The 19,738-nt window shown below is 37.7% G+C and overlaps 1 long non-coding RNA gene across 1 annotated transcript; it reads right to left on the minus strand.

Annotated features, from left to right (window-relative positions):
• Window positions 1–1,303: 1,303 nt before the first annotated feature.
• On the minus strand, window positions 1,304–9,095 carry LOC132126776 (uncharacterized). The gene is made up of 3 exons (XR_009427453.1): window positions 9,003–9,095; window positions 3,220–3,632; window positions 1,304–1,637 (listed from the first exon to the last, which is right to left on the minus strand). It is a non-coding gene; the product is annotated as an uncharacterized LOC132126776 (long non-coding RNA).
• Between the last annotated feature and the right edge of the window lie 10,643 nt (window positions 9,096–19,738).

Consider the following 19,738-nt stretch of genomic DNA (forward strand, 5'->3'; position numbering starts at 1 on the left):
TATGCCCAAATCATGCTAATACTCAATAGTATTTTGTCTAGCCCCCCACAGTTAATGCACTGAACGCAGATTTTCGGTAACATACACCTTCACTTAATCTACTTGAGAAAATAATTTCAGAGGAAGTCAGATTAAATCAAATGTAGCAATTTATTAACAGTCAGGTAAATATGTATTATGCCAATTACATAGCCAATTCAGGGATATCAAATCAATACAAGACATTAAATTCTCAAAGATGAATTTAAGAGTAAGATGTACTTCATGCTGTGGGCTCATTCTCAAAATATCTCTTAACTCTTCGGATCTGTATTATATTTAAGTCTACTTTTGTAAGATTGAGACCATTTTAACAGTTGCACTGAGACATTTCAAATGATACCAGACATGAGTGTTAGTTCACTTGCATTGACTTTCATGTAATCATTTTGAGCAGGTTGAGTAGAAGGAAGCATGGGTGAATTGATTTAAAATGAAACAAATGGACAGAAGGGAAGGAGGTCTCCTACACCTCCACTCTGTGGGATGTCTTGAAAATGCCTGTGTATGTTTGAATTGTCTGTTTCTCTGTAGATCCAATGGGGTGGTGTTGGCGCAGTGGATAAGACACATGCCTTTGGTGTGAGAGACCTGGGTTCGAATCCAATGTGTCCCTGAGCAAGACACTTAACCCCTAGTTGTTCTAGAGGTGTGCAACCTCTGACATATATATATAGCAACTGTAAGTCGCTTTGGATGAATGCATCAGCTAAATGAATAAATGTAGATCTAAGTCTATCTGAGTTTCTTTCATCCTTACGCACCGGTCAAGCCATAGGTCTCAGAAAACGTGTTAACAGCTGTATTAAATAATGGCTAAATCTATCGATTTTTAAGGTAATCAGTTTTATATAGTTATTGTCAACATTTTATTACATTTGTATATTTAATTGTTAGTCAAAAGAATAAAACTAAACAACTTTTTGAAATAAATCCTTACATGTGATGGACATTTATTTTTATCTACTTTTGAAGGAATCTTGAGTAAAAAAACTTCATATTTAAAAAAGCACATGCAAAAAGCTTGAACCGGAAGCGGTGAGACCCTTATTTAACTCCCCAAAACAGAGATCCTAAAACAACAAGGTTGTAATACACCTAAATATAATAATTTTTCCGCCAATAGTTCTAGGAACTATGAGAAGGTTCCTCCAGTGTGAAAGCCCCTGACCAGAACAATTAATGTAATTAGTGCAATGCTGTATTTTACGGTGTAATTTACAAAAAAAAAAAAAAAAAGCAGTGAAGCATTTCCTTTCTAATCAAACAGATCAGTCTGCCAGCATTAAATACAAAAAGAAATAAAACATAAGCGTTCATTAGATCATTCCCTCAGAGGGTCTGGAAAATATTTTTCATTTCTTCTGCAAAATCATTGACTTGAGTTGACAGTATCATTGCCAGAATGAGTAGATGCATTTGAAGCAGAATAAAACATCTGTTCAAAGATGTTATTATCACATATATTTAAAATAAATGATAAGGATCGCTGTAATGATTGCGAGGCCGATACCGACAGACACATTGTTCAGGATAAATGCCACTCTGGAGTGGCTCATCGCTAAGTCTCGCTGTCCAGAAAATTTAGCATCTCGAGCCTGTGAAAACACAAATGTCAAGCTTATTAAAGTGATTTTGAAAAAACCTTGAAAAAAAAAAACTCCTATCCAAAAGCTGGTTTAACAGATTTCATTCCATGTAATTATAGCCTATTATAAAATGAAATGTTAAAGAAATTAAATAGCTGCCAATTTTAACATTTAGCAAATTAAATGTAATAAAAGTAAATTAGATTTAACCAAATCTTTCATCATTGAATTTGGCTTACATACGGTAGTTCATTTTATGAAACATCCAGTTAGAAAATATTATTTTCAATACATTTTATATGTTTTAAGTGCTAAATTGTGGTGAAGTGTTATAAGTCTCTTAAGGCATGGTTTTTTCTCATTATAACGATTTAATTTTCTCATCTCATTATAACAAAAGTTGTTTTTTCATTATAACAAATTAATTTTTTCGTTATCTCGACATAACGCAATGATTTTTTTTTTTACAATGATTAATTTATCTACTGTTGCTATAGTAACAAACTCAACTTTGACACACATCAGATGGACAACCGGGCGCACTAACTGTAGCCTATATTTCGGTAAATTTTGCTTCGCCTAGTAATACGTCTACAATACATAAATAAAGGCTGATCAGTCACTGTTGATATTTCCAGAGACAGTGCACTAAACTTGTTTTTGTAATTAACATGTTTAAATGATCAAAGCAACACCACAAACAGAGGCGGAGCGCATTCAGAAGAATGCAGAACTATTCTAAGATCTTTCAGAGCTGCTTGGATTAAAAATTCATTTTTAATTTTCCCTTTATTTGAAATAAAATTATATATAATTTGTCATTTTTAGTAGTCATTATATACTGCACAAATTATAGCGATCACGAGGAAGGTCATATTCTATTCCAAAGTGTACAAAAAGGTGGATGGTATACAACACCCCATCAGTTATATTCCACCGGTTGGCGCAGTTTTGTAACTTCTTAGAGAACAACTCTCGTTATGTCGAAATCACGAGGTAATTAAGTCATTATAATGAGAAAACAACTCTCGTTATGTCGAGATATCGAGAAAATTAAGTCGTTATAACGAGAAAACAAGAAGGAAAAAAATGATAATGCATGACCGCTTAGAACTTCTCTAGGAAAGGGTTAAAATACACAAAAATGCTGTAAAACCACGGAATTTGTAAGATCTGAAGGATTTTTCTGAAGAACAGCAGGCAGTTCAACTGTTCAGGACAAACAAGGGATTCATAATAACATGAATTTGTACAATCCCTCCTATGTTGGTAAAATAGTTAACATTTAGCATTTTGATATTTGGTGAAAATTTCAAATCAACAGCAACTTTAGAAATATATTTACTGAGAATAATGGTGATGTGCTCAATACTTGTTTTACCCACTGCATATATATATATATACATATATATAGTCAGGAAAGAAAGTTAAATAAATATATAAAATTGCATCAGGGTTTTAGACTAAATGCATGTGGCCAATTCAATAAATATTGTAATTCTTTCATGCAACAGACAGTTGAATTGCTTGATTTATAGGATTGTTTGAATGAGGTACACAGATATGAAACTGAAAATGAATGAAGACTTACATTGCATGAGAAGATGATAGCAACGATGCCCAGAGGGAAACAGCAGCACAGCATGGTAAAGATGGAGTAGCACATGTAATGTGGTACATTAGCAACTGGCATTTGAGTCATGACCACAGTTGGCTGAACCAATGGTACAGCGGGCTGAACGACTGTTACAGCAGGCTGAAACACTGTTACAGCAGGCTGAAACACTGATACAGCAGGCTGAACGGAGACCCCAGTCACTGCTACTGCTGGTGTTGGTATTTGAATGTTCATTTCTTCTTGTTCTGCTGTAAGTCTACTAAATGATCTTGATGGATTTTCTTTTTTGTTTCGTGCTCAACTGAGATGCTTCTTGCTGGACACTGGTTCTTCTCTTGTGCTTTTATGAATTTTGTCTTCTGATGGTGATGTATAGGTGCAGGAATCTAATGGAAAATGGTTTTGTAATTTTGTTAATGTTGTTTAAGGATAAAGATGTCAGAGACATTTGACATTGTGGTGACATTTGCATGAGCTTCTACTAGGGTTGCAAGGGCTGGAAAATTTATTTCCATGGGAACTTCCTCTGGAGAAATTTCAGAATTTTTAGTTTCTTGCACAGACCGATCGTTTTGTGTCTTTAAACATCAATGTATCGTCACAAGTCGCAGGGTTTAATTTTGATTTGCCTGTGCATGTTTTTTTCTCACATAGATTCAGTAACCATTTGCCATGCATTATACGACTGAGAGACTGCAACGACTGGAGCTAAAAATCATAAATTGAGTTCTACTGAAGAAACAAAGTCACCTACATCTTCGATTAACATAAAATTTTCATTTTTAGGTTAACTATCCCTTTAAAGTCTGTTAAATTGTTGAAGCAACTTATAACAATTACATTTTCTGAATAATGAATTTAGTTTTATTTTTGTGTGGCTCAACAGTTTTGTGTAAACTCTTCTATTTAAATTATTATTTTTAAGTTTACTGATTGACGTAAAGTGTTGTCACGTCATTGCTCTAACCGATGTTCAGAAGAATTCATTCAACATGGCGGAAAATCACAAGCAACCGGAGCAAACTTAATGGAACAACTTGTAAGTACATCAAAACAACTGTGAAAATGTCTTACAAACCCAATTCCAAAAAAGTTGGGACACTGAACAAATCGTGAGTAAAAAAGGAATGGAATAATTTACAAATCTCATAAACTTATAATTTATTCACAGTAGAATATAGATAACATATCAAATGTTGAAAATGAGACATTTTGAGATGTCATGCAAAATATTGGCTCATTTTGGATTTCATGAGAGCTACACATTCCAAAAAAGTTGGGACAGGTAGCAATAAGAGGCTAGAAAAGTTAAATGTACATATAAGGAACAGCTGGAGGACCATTTTGCAACTGCGGTGAAAAATAGTGGAGCAATATCAGAAAGGAGTTTCTCAGAGAAAAATTGCAAATAGTTTGAAGTTATCATTATCTACAGTGACCGGAAAACCATACTGGATGCCCGTGATCTTCGGGCCCTTAGATGGCACTGCATCACATACAGGAATGCTACTGTTACGGAAGTCACAACATGGGCTCAGGAATACTTCCAGAAAACATTGTCGAAGAACACATTCCACCGTGCCATTCACCGTTGCCGGCTAAAACTATCTAAACATGATCCAGAGCACTCAGTTCAGAAGCATGCATCTCTGATGGTATTGGGTTGCATGAGTGGGTGTGGCATGGGCAGCTTACAGCTTATCTGGAAAGGCACATCAATGCTGAAAGGTATATCCAAGTTCTAGAACAACATATGCATATATATTCCCTTTCAGGGAAGACCTTTCATTTTCCGACATGACAATGCCAGACCACATACTGCATCAATTCCAACATCATGGCTGCATAGAAGAAGGAACCGGGTACTGAAATGGCCAGCCTGCAGTCCAGATCTTTCACCCATAGAAAACATTTGGCGCATCATAAAGTGGAAGATGTGACAAAGAAGATCTAAGACAGTTTGGAAACCTGTATTAGACAAGAATGGGACAACATTCCTATTCCTAAACTTGAGCAACTTGTCTCCTCAGTCGCCAGACATTTGCAGACTGTTATAAAAACAAGAGGGGATGCCACACAGTAGTAAACATTGTAACAAGGAGTCAGAGACGTTCCATAGGCAGTAGTTTATTAAAGAATGGTCAGATAGGCAGAAATCAGGAACAGCATCAGGTGTGTCAAGGGATATCCATAAACAGCAACAATACCAGGCAGAGGTCGGGGCAGGCGGCAGAGAATCACAGGCAGTATAAACAATCCAAAGTCAGACACGGGAGGAACAAACACAAGGAGAAACGCTCGGAATTGACAGACTGGGCTAGAATAAGTCTTTGCACTTGTTGAGAGTCCAAACAGAGTTTGTATAGAGGAGTGGTAATGGTGAACACCTGGTGGTTATTAGCCCTAAGCACAGGATTATGGGAAATGGAGTTGGGAATGGAAATATAAGATGCCAGAGTCCTGAGTGGAGTGCCCTCTATAGGAGTTCATGGGCACTCCAGCTGATGATCATGACAAACATGGTCTTGTCCAGAATTTTGAGATGTGTTGATGCCATGAAATTTAAAATGAACTTATTTTTCCCTTTCTCAGTTTAAACATTTGATTTGTCATCTATGTTGTATTCTGAATAAAATATGGAAATTTGAAACTTACACATCATTGCATTCTTTTTGTATTTACAATTTGTATAGTGTCAAAAAAAATTTGGAATCGGGTTTGTATTTGCTTTTTGAGTGTTGTAAGAATATCATGATAAAGGAATGTTTTCATTTTTGGGAAACACTGATTTTACACAGCACTGTAAAGTGCGGCATTTTCCTAGATAGTGCTTTTGAATGCACATTTTGAATTCCAAATTTAATGTAAAAGAAGGGCACTAACGTTAACGTCAGCTTGCATTTTTTCAGTAATCGAAGTTTGATTGTCGCTGCAGTTAACTGCAATGCTTAAGGGTTTGGTTCTCAAAAGCATTGTGAGCTAAGTTGATTGTTGAGACCATGTGGTGGCAGATGTCTCTACAATCATCTCAGCCATACAATGCTTTTTTGGGAAATGCCCTGGTAAATGTTATTTTTATTTTGTTTGTATTCAAACAACTAGCTGCTAAGAGTATTAACTTTAATCCAAAATTAGGTTAAAAAATGGTATCTGTGAGGATTTCCAGTCAGGACCGTATCATAGTACTGAGACTGCTCTCCTTAGAATTACAAATTACCTGCTCTTATCTTCTGATCATGGTTGTATTGCTCTATTAGTGCTTTTGGATCTTAGTGCTGCGTTCGACACTATTGACCTCAACATTATTTTGCATAGACCAGAACACTTTGGGCATTAATGGAAGTGCATTAGCATGGTTTAAATCGTACTTATATGACGCCATCAATTTGTAGCAGTGAATTAAGAGGTAACATATCGATCACAAGTGCAGTATGGAGTACCTCAAGGCTCAATACTAGGGCCGCTATTCTTCACGCTTTACATGTTACCCTTGGGAGATATCATCAGGAAACACGGTGTTAGCTTTCACTGTTACGCTGATGATAATCAACTGTATATTTCTTCGAGGCCCAGTGAAGCACACCAATTTGAAAAACTAATGGAATGCATAGTCGATATAAAATACTGGATGACGAGTAATTTCTTACTGCTAAATTCAGAGAAAACAGAAGTGTTCATTATAGGACCTAAAAACTCTGCATGTAATAACCTAGAACACTGTATAAGACTTGATGGCTGCTCTGTCAATTCTGCGTCATCAGTTAGAGACTAGTTGTGCTATTGGATAGCAGTCTTTCCTTAGAAAGCCATGTTTCTAACATTTGCAAAACTGCATTTTTCCATCTCAAAAATGTATCTAAATTACGGCCTATGCTCTCAATGTCAAATGCAGAAATGTTAATCCATGCATTTATGACCTCAAGGTTAGATTATTGTAATGCTTTATTGGGTGGTTGTTCTGCATGCTTAGTAAACAAACTAGAGTTCTTACTAGAACCAGGAAAAATGACCATATTAGCCTGGTCCTGTCAACACTGCACTGGCTCCCTATCAAACATCGTATAGATTTAAAAGTATTGCTTATTACTTATAAAGCCCTGAATGGTTTAGCACCTCAGTATTTAAATGAGCTCTTGTTACATTATAATCCTCCACAGCCGCTGCGTTCAAAAAACTCAGGAAATTTGATAATACCTAGAATATCAAAATCAACTGCGGGTGGCAGATCCTTTTCCTATTTGGTGCCTAAACTCTTGAATAACCTACCTAACATTGTTCGGGAGGCAGACACACTCTTGCAGTTTAAATCTAGATTAAAGACCCATCTCTTTAACCTGACTTACACATAACACACTAATATGCTTCTAATATCCAAATCTGCTAAAGGATTTTTAGGCTGCATTAATAAGGTAAAAGAAACCGGGAACACTTCCCATAACACCCAATGTACTTGCTACATCATTAGAAGAATGGCATCTATGCTAATATAAGTATGTTTCTCTCTTATTCCGAGGTCACCGTAGCTACCAGATCCAGTCTGTGTCCAGATCAGAGGGTCACTGCAGTCACCCGGATCCAGTTCGTATCCAGACCAGAAGGTGGATCAGCACCTAGAAAGGGCCTCTACAGCCCTAAAAAGACAGCGGAGACCAGGACAACTAGAGCCACAGACACAGATCCCCTGTAAAGACCTTGTCTCAGACGACCACCGGGACAAGAACACAAAAAACAGATGATTCTTCTGCACAATCTGACTTTGCTGCAGCCTGGAATTGAACTGCTGGTTTCGTTTGGTCAGAGGAGAACTGGCCCCCCAACTGAGCCTGGTTTCTCCCAAGGTTTTTTTCTCCATTCTGTTACCGATGGAGTTTTGGTTCCTTGCCGCTGTCGCCTCTGGCTTGTTTAGTTGTGGTCACTTCATTTACAGCGATATCGTTGACTTGGTTGCAAATGAATGCACAGACACCATTTAAACTGAACAGAGATGACATCACTGAATTCAATGGTGAACTGCCTTTAACTGTCATTTTGCATTATTGAAACACTGTTTTCCTAATGAATGTTGTTCAGTTGCTTTGACGCAATGTATTTTGTTTAAAGCGCTATATATTTCTAGGTTTGTGCTGAGTGTTACCATATCAAAGAAAGTGGCACACACCAGCAAGATTTCACAGATGTTGCATGATATTCTAAATGTTTGATCTTCAGGTGAGTGCAAATTCAAGAACACTATCTCCATCACTATCTCCACTGTATATAAAATAAAGTTGGCCTGCTTGTTTAACGTTTATTTAAAAAAAAATTGTTTACATGATGTCAACATGAAACGAGCCCTTCCCCTCCCAGTGTACATGTGTGAAAAGAACGGTTCTTCGGGACATGAAATGTAAGTATTAAGTTAATAGATTAATAGATCTGAACTAGCAAATAGAGTCAGTACTAGGAAGTGTAATTCGCAGCGGGTTCCTTTGAGATTTTCCTTTGGGATTTTTCAATTTATGAATAAAATAAAGCCTGTGGTAAACATAACTTGACGATACTTCTAAGTATTTTTTCTGCACTGTAAACTGCACATACTCTAAACCTTCTTATCTAGCTACTTATTAAAAAATACATTTTCAAAAAATTGACATAACTGCTTCAAAATTTGTATTTTGGATATGGATGTTGTTATGTTTTTATCCCAAGGGAAATCCACATATCATCTAATGCACATTACATATTCTCATCAACAGCTGCAAATCATTTACCCTTACCTCTGAGATCGAACCCAAATCTGCTCAGCTGAGTTCAGACTTCTTGAGGCTCGAAAGGAATATTCAGTTCCAGAATAATGTGTTACTCATAAAGTGACTTTTCTTTTAATAAACATTTAAGGCATCACCATTTGTAATGGCTTCACTTTATTAGTAGACAATAACTCACATGTAATAAAAAAATGAAAATAAAAGCAAGTCTTCACCATTGGAGTGCAGCCCCACACAAAGCTCTCCTGGCCTTTTATAGCCTTGCATAAAATTTGCAAAACGTCCCTGCATTTCTCCTTATTTGGCAGTCTCCTATTTTCATACACAGACAGAGTGCATGACGTTTATCACACTTAATACAGAAAGTCCAAAATACAAATGGAAGAATTGCAGGGTCTATTAGTAAAGCATGCAACTGCTCATAAAAATATCCATAACATCTCTTAAGTGTAGTTACAATTATACATTGCCTCACCCACAAAATTCACACTTGTATACACAAAAAGGGGAAGTTGTGGCCAAGTGGTTAGAGAGTTTGACTCCTAACCCCAAGGTTGTGGGTTCGAGTCTTGAACTGGTAATTCCACGACTGAAGTGCCCCTTGAGGTGCCCTTATCAAGCTTACAAAGAAGTCGGGAAACTACCACAGGGTCCAGTAGAGGAACGGCCTGGCGTCCCGGAGTTAAAGGCACGTTCCAAGAGCATCAAAACGAGAAAGAAGTGGAAGAAACTATCCCTAAAGGCTTAGTTGGCCCTAGCTCAGCTCTGCTGTATCAGTCCAGATTGATGGTATTTACACTATAGCCATACTCAACACTGGTTCTCAAGTCACTCTGCTCTACAGATCCTTCTACGACAGATGCCTGACACACTTGCCATTGACACCTATCAGTGTTTTACAAATATGGGGTCTCAGTCCTGCTGATTACCCGTATGATGGCTATTTGTCACTCAAGCTGGAGTTCAGGGGAGCCGATGTAGGCAATGCAGAGACCATTGATGCAATTATACTTGTCTGTCCTGACCCAGTCATGAAATATACTGTGAGAAGATTTCTCAAAAAGACTTCAGAACAGTACATTACATCCACATCCATGCTTTCAGAAAGGCTATGGAGGAAATCTAAAAGTCCAAACCTGAAACTAACAGCCACAAAATAGGATCTGTATGGTTTGCCCAACAAAAGCCAATAACAATACGCCCAGGTGGTGTAGCAAACGTCAGAGGTGTGCCAAAGTTTTGAGGGATACCAAAGTACCCAAGTTATTCTGGTATATCTGATGATTTTATAGAAGAAACAAGGTTCATTAACAATTCATCAATAGAGATCACACTGGCCAGAGGTATGCCAATTGTCTACGTCTTCCCAGTTGACGTGCTGCCAACACCTACTGTAAAGAAAGAGGAAAGCATCACATATTCAAAGAAACTGACCCCGTCTTCTTTTGACTTTGGAATCTCACCTGTTCCTAAGAAATGGAAAGTGAGACTAGTCGACAAAATGATAGAATGCAGAGATGTTTTCTCCACTCACGAGTTTGATGTGGGTTGCAGTAAAAGCTTGCAACATACTATCAAAACTACTGATGACAAGCCATTTAGAGAAAGATCTTGTTGCTTTCCACCTGCAGATCTCGAAGCGCTCAGACAGCACCTGTCAGAACTAAAAGGAGCTGGCATAATCGAAGAGTCACGCAATCCATATGCATCACCTGTAGTGGTTGTACGAAAGAAAAATGGGAACATCCGCCGCATGTGTGTGTGGACTACCATACGTTAAATAAACGCTCTATCCCTGATCAGTACACAGTGCCCAGGATTGAGGATGCACTTACTTTGTCTAAATGGAAGCAAATGGTTCAGTGTCCTAGATCTCAGAAGTGGATAATACCAAGTGCCCATGGGTGAGTCGGACAAAGAAAAGACAGCTTTCATCTGTCGAATTATGCGAATTATGGAAAACACTGTAGGTGACATGAATATGCTGGAGGTGTTGGTCTATCTAGATGACCTAATTGTGTTTGGGGCTACACTCGAAGAGCACAAACAGAGACTGCTAAAAGTGCTTGACTGCCTCAAAGAGGAGGGCCTCAAACTGTCGTTAGCGAAATGCCAGTTTTGTCAACCCTCAGTGTCCTATGTCAACCACATTGTGTCACAAGAAGGCAGAAGAAGTAACTACCTGGCTCAGACCAACTACTGTAACTGCCTTGAGATCCTTCCTCGGATCCTGTGGATATTGCAGACGCTTTGTCAAAGATTATTCCAAAGTTACATTTCCTTTTAAATCAACTCCTGTATTGTTTCCGCCTCATGCGGAAAGATCCAAGAAAAAGCATGAACAAACCTATCTCAATCCTTCAGAGACATTTGGTTGTCGGTGGGATGACAAATGCAAAGATGCTTTCGGGGAGCTAAAACAAATACTAACAAATGCTCCTGTGCTGGCTTTTGCAAATTCCCAGCAACCCTATGTGCTACATGTTGACGCAAGACAACCCTTTGACCTACATTACAGACCAAATGTTTGGACACACCTTCTCATACAAAGAGTTTTCTTTATTTTCATGACTATGAAAATTGTAGAGTCACACTGAAGGCATCAAGGGCTATTTGACCAAGAAGGAGAGTGATGGGGTGCTGCGCCAGATGACCTGGCCTCTACAGTCACCGGACCTGAACCCAATCGAGATGGTTTAGGGGTGAGCTGGACCGCAGACAGAAGGCAAAAGGGCCAACAAGTGCTAAGCATCTCTCGGGGAACTCCTTCAAGACTGTTGGAAGACCATTTCATGTGACTACCTCTTGAAGCTCATCAAGAGAATGCCAAGACTGTGCAAAGCAGTAATCAAAGCAAAAGGTGTGTTTTTTGAAGAACCTAGAATATGACATATTTTCAGTTGTTTCACACTTTTTTGTTATGTATATAATTCCATATATAATTCCACATGTGTTAATTCATAGTTTTGATGCCTTCAGTGTGAATCTTCAATTTTCATAGTCATGAAAATAAAGAAAACTCTTTGAATGAGAAGGTGTGTCCAAACATTTGGTCTGTACTGTATGTGTTGACTTCTGCCAAATTAGACGCAACAGGCCACCGTTGGCTGGCAGCTCTGTCAACATATGACTTCAGTCTCAAGTACAGATTAGGAGTCCAAAATATGGACGCAGATGCCCTGTCAAGACATCCACACCTTGGCACTGGACAGACATTTCCGCAGATGGCGTCAGAGCTATGTGTCAGCTATCTAAAATGAAAAAGGAAAGTACCTGTCCTGAAAGACACATTGATCATGTAGGCTTATCCATGCAAGCCTTACCCAAAGCCTACTGTAATCTGTCCACACTTAGTCTCAAAGGAATGCCTATTCTCAGTCCAGCTGAAATCTCAAAAGCGCAACAAGAAGATCCTGCACTCAATGAAATATGGAAAGCTTTAAAGCAAGCAGATACAAACCAAGTCAAGTCAAAGAATCCAGTAATCTCCCTATTACTAAGAGAGTTTTAAAGACTAAAGCTACAAAAAGATGTCATGCATCAAATTACTGTTCCACCGAAATCACTGTTCACAACTAGTTTTGCCAGAAAAATTCCAATTCCAATTCCATTCCAGCACTCCATGATGATTCTGGTCATTGACAAAACTTATGGACTCATGGACTTATGGTTTTATTGGCCTAAAATGAAATCAGACGTTGAAGAACACTGCAAAAACTGTGTGAGGTGCATAAAGAGAAAAACCCTTCCAAAAATAGTAGCCGCACTATTTCACCTGCTGTTTCACCTCAAGTGATTGCCCTATGCATGGATTTCTTGTCCCTTGAGCTGGACTCTGGTAACACAGAGAATCTCCTGGTCATTACAGATCACTACACTTGGTATGCACAAGCTTTCCCCACAAAAGATCAGAAAGCTGCCACCGTGGCCAAAGTCTTGCTTGAGAAATATTTTGTCCATTACAGTTTGCCAAGACGCATGCATAGTGATCAGGGTAGAGACTTTGAAAGTCATCTCATTCATGAATTGTTAGTTCCCTCTGTGTTGATAAATCAAGGACTACTCAGAACCCTTGAGCCCAACAAGAAAAGAAAATGGAGTTAACACATTGCATATTAGTCCACGCTTACAATTGCACACCTAACGAAGCCACTGGGTTTTCACCATGCTATCTTATGTTTGGGTGTGAAGCGAGGATGCCTGTGGATTTATGTTTTGGAATATCCAGCAACAATACATGCAAAATAACTTATCCTCAAATATGTAACATACATGAGAAAAGAACTAAAAGCTGCTTATGAACTCGTTGAGTCTGCTGCAGCTAAACAAAATAAAGGAAACAAACAAAGATATGATCTGAAAAGAAAGTTCACACACCTGTTACCTGAAGATCGAGTTCTTATACGCAACTTCAGTTTACAAGGGAAACATAAACTAGCAGATCTCTGGGTTTTCAGGTGGACTTTATGTGATTAACACATCTAAGGTCTCACATTTTAACTGGGAAATTGTATGACCTGTATTTTGGTATAATTAATACAAAATCCCTAAAATGAATTTATTGTGTGTGTTTATCCTTTCAGCACTGTAAAATGTATTCACCAGTTACATGGTAACCAAAGGTACATATTTTGAGTTATTTAATTAATATTATTTCTGGGAAACCTCTAATTAGTGTTTTAAATTTGAGGATAATTTTTTTAAGCTTTATTTATGAGTTTTAGGACAATATTACAAAGAGGAAAACAAAATAAAACAAAACAAAAGACAAGATCAACTTAATACAATGAAATAAATTACAACTAAAACAAGTAATCAAAAATGTGGCTTGGCAAAACAATTAAAGTGCACAATCTGTGAAATAAAATAAAAGTTTCATTGAAGGGGGGAAAAATGCAAGAACAATGAATCAGTCTACGTCCGACAATAAAAACATGTTCCATGACATATTGCTTAAAAGGGTCCCAAGCTTTATTAAGCTGGTAAGATGAACCTCTTATAGAATGTTTGATTTTTTCCAACTTTAGGAAAAAGAAGACATCACAAATCCATTGTGTTGGGGTTGGAGGCCTCTGATCCTTCCACTTCAGCAATATTAATCGTTTGGCTAAGAGCATGATAAAAGCTATACAATCAGATTGTATTTTTGTAAGATTATATGTTACAGGAGTAATTCCAAAAATAGCTATCAGCGGGCAAGGTGAGATCATTCTACCCAAGAATCCAGAGACAATGTCAAAAACAGTAGCCCAAAAGCCCCTAAGCTTTATACAGGACCAAAACATGTGTGCATGTGATACTGGGGTAAATCTACAGCGATCACAAGCAGGATCTATATGCTGAAAGTGCTTAGAGAGTTTTAGCTTTGTCCAATGTACACGGTGAACAGTTTTGCATTGCAACAGTCCGTGTCTTGCACAGACTGAAGATTTGTGTATTCTGTATAGGACTGATTCCCATACCTCATCCGATATAACCATTTCTAAATCGTCTTCCCACCAAGATTTTATTTGTGAGGGGGATGTATAGACTGGGGTCAAGATTTTACAGCACAGTGCTGATATAATGCCCTTCCATCTTAGAGGACTCTCCAATAAATGATCAAATGGAGAACAGGAAGGTGGAGCAGGAAACTGGGGGAACATTTTACGAACAAAGTCCCGGATTTGGAGATAACGGAAAAAATTATTCTTTGAAATATTATACTTCTCACATATCTGCTGAAATGAGCAGAAAGCCCCCTCATAGTATAAGTCATTAATAGCCCTAATGCCCTTAGCATGCCAAGATGTAAAAGACTTATCAATTATTGAGGGGTTAAAGACATGATTAGAATGAACAGGGGATTTAGGGGACATAGTTTGTCAGCCAAAATGGCGTCTCACTTGTTTCCAGATTTTAAGCGTAGATCTTACAAGTAGGTTTTTAGTGAATTTGTCACCAGGAAAGGATAGAGGAGCGTAAACTAAAGCTGCTAGGGAAGAAGGTAAGCATGAGGCAGACTCGATTGCTACCCATGACAAGGCATCAGCTCCAGGATCTTCGTAAAGCCAGTGCAGTATAGGGCGAATATTTGAAGCCCAATAATAACATTGAAAATTAGGCAAAGACATTCCGCGCAGTGGCTTAGGACGTTGTAGAAGGTTTTTACTCATTCTAGCAGGTTTGCCATTCCATATAAATGAGGTGAGAACGCTATCCAGCAGGCACGTGCACAGGTAGGGCTCAACCTGTGCAGAGCACATGCCCTTTTTGCCCTTATACTCCGAAGTGCCCTTTTTTTGGTGGTGTTTTTTTATTTTATTTTTTTTATCAATGCTATTGGTCACCCTTTACGTCTGTTTTACAAATATTTAGCAAATGAAAGTTCTTAAAACGAGCTTGTGTAAATCTTATTCGATCCTCAAGCTGTCCGTAAGCTGATAACTCCGCCCCCTCTATATTCATTGAATCAACTGAAGTTCCACAGCAGCCGCACAGTAGACAACAGCTGAGCTAAAAAAAGTTTTGCGAAGGGTAAATATATATCTGGTTGTTTGAATAACTACTACTAAACACTATGTCTTAATGAATTAATGAATGACTTAATGAAAATGCAAATTCATTCTTTGCCAGCAGGAGATGTTTTAAAGCATAGACATAAAGCGCGAGAAATAGAGGTTTCCCCAGTAACAGTTGTAAACAAAGCAGAGCTGGTACGCTCACACGCTGCTTTATCTTCCTTCTGAAGTCTTCCTTCAGAAATACAGCGATATAAAAACACCTGTGCCTCGTTTTGATATTTAAACATATAAATGTATGGAGTTATTATTATTAAACGTGCATTACGTAACGTTACTCATGTTTATTCAATGAAGCCTTTTTGAAAATCGATCAGTTTTAAAATTGTGGCGAGTCTCCAAAAATAAATAAATGTATGGGAAACACATCCCGCAGCACAACCACCTGACCCCAACTTCAGTCTACTCATCGCCTTGACTTTAACTGCGCTTGTAGAAGGCACTGCAGCCAGACCGATATACACAACACAGACCGGAAGTTAACTTAGGTCCAGGCGCGTGCGCCCGATGAAACCGTCTATAGTAGCATTTCATCTTTTATAAAATGCGATTTTGGCCAAATGCATTTTACCACAGGAAAAACTGAGCGCTCCGTCTATATAGCTACAAAAACTAGTTTGTAACCTGTAGATGAAAATGTAATGTGATGAAAAAAAAAATTTCACATTTGCACACATTCGCTGGTCAAAAACTATATATTGATAAGTAATACAACAACATATAAATTGTTTTTACCATCGGAAAATCATAAAAGGTGCGCCCCCGCGCTGTTTCGTACTGGAACTTACACAAAGCGACGAGTGATCCTCGTCACCTAGATAACATATATTTCTATGAAATTTCTTCTTTGATTTATGATTGCTGATATACTTAATTTATTAACATTTAGGCTAATCATGTTATGGTATACTCTCCGCTTGTCCTCACATGTAGCCTATAAAATGTAGTAAAACATGGTTTTACTACAGTAATGTAGTAATAACAAAAAAAAACAGTAATATTGTGTAATATTTTTACAATTTTAAATAACTGTTTTCTATTTGAATATATTTTAAAATAATTTATTTTTGTGATCAAAGCTGAATTTTCAGCATCATTACTCCAGTTCAGTACTCTTCAGTGTCACGTGATCCTTCAGAAATACTTTTCACTGCAACTGTACTTTTCACACTATTTTTTTTTTTTTTTTTCATTGCTGGCTTATCTTAGGGAAAGTGTAGTGAATAAGAGACCTTCAAGAGACCAACATCCCTGGTCCACCACAGTATCAAATTTTTGCCAGGTAGCCGGATACATGTTGGATATGTTATAGTAACGGTATGGCTATAGTTTCTTATAATCTGGAATTGAATTGGACATAATTACTTAAATTATATTTCAAAAAGGTTTGTCAAAAATACTTGACTCATTGCTCACCTTCCCCTCTTCTCAATGTCATTCATAATCATGTTAACCAAATAATACAAATTAGCTTATAAAACCAATCAGAATAGCTAAAAAAGAGAATATATATATATATATTTTCTTTGCAAAGTTCATAAAAAAGTGCATAAAGTTCTATAAAAAAGATTTTGGTTTCTGTTTGGTTTTATAAGTTAATTTGTATTATTTTGGTTAACATGTTTATGTATGAGTCAAGTATTTTTTTCTCTATAAATGCAATTTAAAAAAAGAGGGAGTACACAAGAGTGATTCACAAACACAGGACCCTACAAATAATACTAACAAAAAAACTTTTTTTGGACTTACATAAATTTTGATTACTTGGTGGTTGCAGTGCAATGCCCCGTAAAGAGAGAAATAAGAAAAAGAAGGAGAGGGAGCGACAGCAGGTAGCCAAGGGTAGCAGCTCACTTACTTCATGGATTAGGCCAGTTTGTAGCAGGGAAGAAGAAAAGGATGGAAGTAGTAATTCAGATGTAGAGAGAGAAGCGATAGATGATGTACAAGAATTTGCTGGTGAACAATATACAGGAGCCTCTGCAGGAGAGTTACCAGAAGGAGATGCAAGAGAAGAAAGCCAGTATGGAACTGCTAGTGTAGATCAAGAGAATGTGATGGAGACCGGTGTGGGGGAATTACCTCCAGATTACTAAATAATCTTGATATAAAAAAAGGGAGGTGGGTGCCCTTTTTCAATTTCAGCACATGCCCCTTAAAAGGTCTGTGCACGGCTCTGCTATCCAGCCTACGAAAAAATGAGTTGGGAATAAAGACAGGGATACACTAGAACAGATAGGTAAACTTAGGAAACACATTCATTTTGACAGAATTTATTCGACCTGCGACTGATAAAGGAAGTGGGGCCCAGCACTTTAAGTCCTGTTCAACCCGCTCCAATAAACGGGTGAAGTTTTCAGTAAAAAGTTTAGAAAAGGTATTAGAAACACATATACCTAAGGATGTAAATGAGTGGGAAACCTTAAATGGGAAAGAAGAGAAAGAGAATTCCCGGGCAGCATTGTTGATGGGACACATTTTACTTTTCTGTAAATTCAATTTATAACCGGAGAGTCTTCCGAACATATCAAAAATTTTGAGTACATGAGGAAAGGATTCAGACGGGTCGGAAATATATAAGAGCAAGTCGTCCGCGTACAGAGAGACTTTATGCTCTCGTCCTCCTCTGATTATACCAGCTATTTTTTAATTTTGACGCAAAGCGATGGCCAAAGGCTCTATTGCCACTGCAAACAAAAGAGGCGAGAGGGGGCAACCCTGTCTAGTGCCACGATTAACCTGAAAATATGCAGAGGAAATATTGTTGGTACGAACTGAGGCAAGTGGGGCTTGGTATAATAACTTTATCCAAGAGATAAAACTCGGTCCAAAACCAAACATCTGAAGAGTGTGAAATAAGTAATCCCACTCCACCCTGTCAAATGCCTTTTCTGCATCAACTGAAATCAAAACTTCAGGTACAGATGAAGGCATGGGATGATAGAGAATGTTGAATAACCGTCTGATAACCGTTTTAAAAAAAAAAACAGTTTGGTCGGTAGAAATTATACTAGGAAGAATTGTTTCCAATCGCAATGCAAGAATTTTGGCTAAAATTTTCACATCTACATTTAAAAGAGATATGGGGCGGTATGAACTACACATAAGGGGATCTTTGTCCTTTTTCAGAATTAAGGAAATTGAGGCTTCTCGTAGAGTTTGGGGAAGACAGGCTAATTCAAATGACTCATTGTACATATTTAACAAAAGGGGAGCTAATTGACTAGAAAATTTCTTTAAAAAATCAGTTGGAAGGCCATCTGGCCCAGGGCTCTTGCCACTTTGCATAAATACTATTTTAGCTTGTAAGCTTTCCAGGTGAGTAATAACTTTGTTAAGCTTGGAAGGACGACCAAGACCCTTTACATTCCAGCTAACAAAATTAATTACCCTGCTTATAGATACACAGGGGAGAGAAAACTATTGAAGATATATACAGAGATGTTGAAAATTGACAAAAATAATTTTTGGATTGTGCATTGTATAGTATATAGCCACAACATGAGGAAGAGAAGAGAGAAAGAAAAAACGAATAAAATAAAACAAAAGAATTCTGGAAAAACGACAAACCTGTAACCCCCACCCACTTCAACACGTCCCCGAACCAGGTGTATACAAAACCCCATAAGGCACGAAAACACAGACGACATAATTCGCGTCTAGGATACACTAGCAAGAACTAAACTAAGCGCATCATCAGGTGAACAAACATAAATTAAGTACACAGACCACAGCGTAAGTATCTATCCAGTCAACAGTAAATAATGAACTTAATAATAACAATAAAGCCATGAGTGGCAAAATCAAATCAGTTTCAAAACAAACTGTAGACTGCAGTCCAATGCATGTTTAGGAGTAAAAAATAAAATAATAATAATAATAATAATTAAAACAATATAATAATAACAGTCTGGTCAAGACAAAGTGTAATCTTGTCGGATCATCACAAAGATAATGTACCTTGCGAGATAGCGGGATGAACAATGTCCTCAAAAGACGACAGTAAAAACAAAGTGTTCCCAGTTACGATGAAATTGATTTTCGTTCGTGTCAATTGTGTTTTTTATGTACTCCATCGTTTTCTGTGAATCCGTGAAAAGCTGCTCAGTTTTACCTGGCAGAGTGCTCGGTCGGGATGACGGAAGCCGAATCGAGCACCTTGAACATTGCGCAGACATTTGCGTA

The sequence above is a fragment of the Carassius carassius genome, chromosome 44 (genome assembly GCF_963082965.1).
Source record: "Carassius carassius chromosome 44, fCarCar2.1, whole genome shotgun sequence".
Classification (NCBI taxonomy): Eukaryota; Metazoa; Chordata; class Actinopteri; order Cypriniformes; family Cyprinidae; genus Carassius; species Carassius carassius.